Consider the following 511-nt stretch of genomic DNA (forward strand, 5'->3'; position numbering starts at 1 on the left):
CACGACCATCAATCAACGCAGAAAAAAGAGAAAAACAAGAAAATAATCAATAAAATTAATGAAATTTATCACTTTAATGCTATTCATTCAAAAGATATTCTTATTTTAAACCCCAAAAGCTCTACCGGCTGCATCAGGGGGGTGCGGTGGAGTGAACCAGCCAGTGAGGAGGCCCCGGGTGTATGTACACCGCATGAAGCAGCCCAGCAGCAGCAACCAGGCTGTTGCTATTTATCCTTTAATTTAATGTTTATATTTATGTTTTTATTATATTATATTAGTCAATTACACGAAAAAACGTATGAGACACACACATAAAGAACAACGTCTTCATACTCTGTCGGCTCTGGTGTATATACATCTACATATACGTATTTCTTTGTGTACATACACTGCAACATTCTCTCTCTTCACTACTAAAAGCAAAAAATAATTAAATAAATATATATATACAAAGCTAGATGCTGTCTATACATCTCCTTATTTAAATAAAATAAACATAAAGTAACAT

The sequence above is a fragment of the Eimeria mitis genome, genomic scaffold (genome assembly GCF_000499745.2).
Source record: "Eimeria mitis Houghton genomic scaffold, Emh_scaff1836, whole genome shotgun sequence".
In the NCBI taxonomy this organism is placed as follows: domain Eukaryota; phylum Apicomplexa; class Conoidasida; order Eucoccidiorida; family Eimeriidae; genus Eimeria; species Eimeria mitis.